This window comes from Melozone crissalis, unplaced genomic scaffold, assembly GCF_028551555.1.
Source record: "Melozone crissalis strain CALT ecotype California unplaced genomic scaffold, PUWL_Pcris_2 ptg000017l_1, whole genome shotgun sequence".
NCBI lineage: Eukaryota > Metazoa > Chordata > Aves > Passeriformes > Passerellidae > Melozone > Melozone crissalis.
The window spans coordinates 15,032,021-15,032,261 of NW_026535795.1; positions in this window are offsets into that span (position 1 = coordinate 15,032,021).

Consider the following 241-nt stretch of genomic DNA (forward strand, 5'->3'; position numbering starts at 1 on the left):
CCCGCACCGCCACCGCGCAGGCGCCACCGGCCCGGGGGTCCGGCGCGCCGTGACGTCACCGCCCCTCGCGGCCCCTCAGCCGCGCCCGGTCATGGCGGCTGGCCCGGCTGAGGGGCCCGGGAGCCGCCGCAGCCCCGGGCGGAGCCTCCGCCCGCCCGCAGAGCCCGCCGCACCCCGCACGGCGGCAGGGTCCCCTCTGGGGCCGCCGGTGCGTGTTCGCCGCGGCGACCCTGCTCTAGGG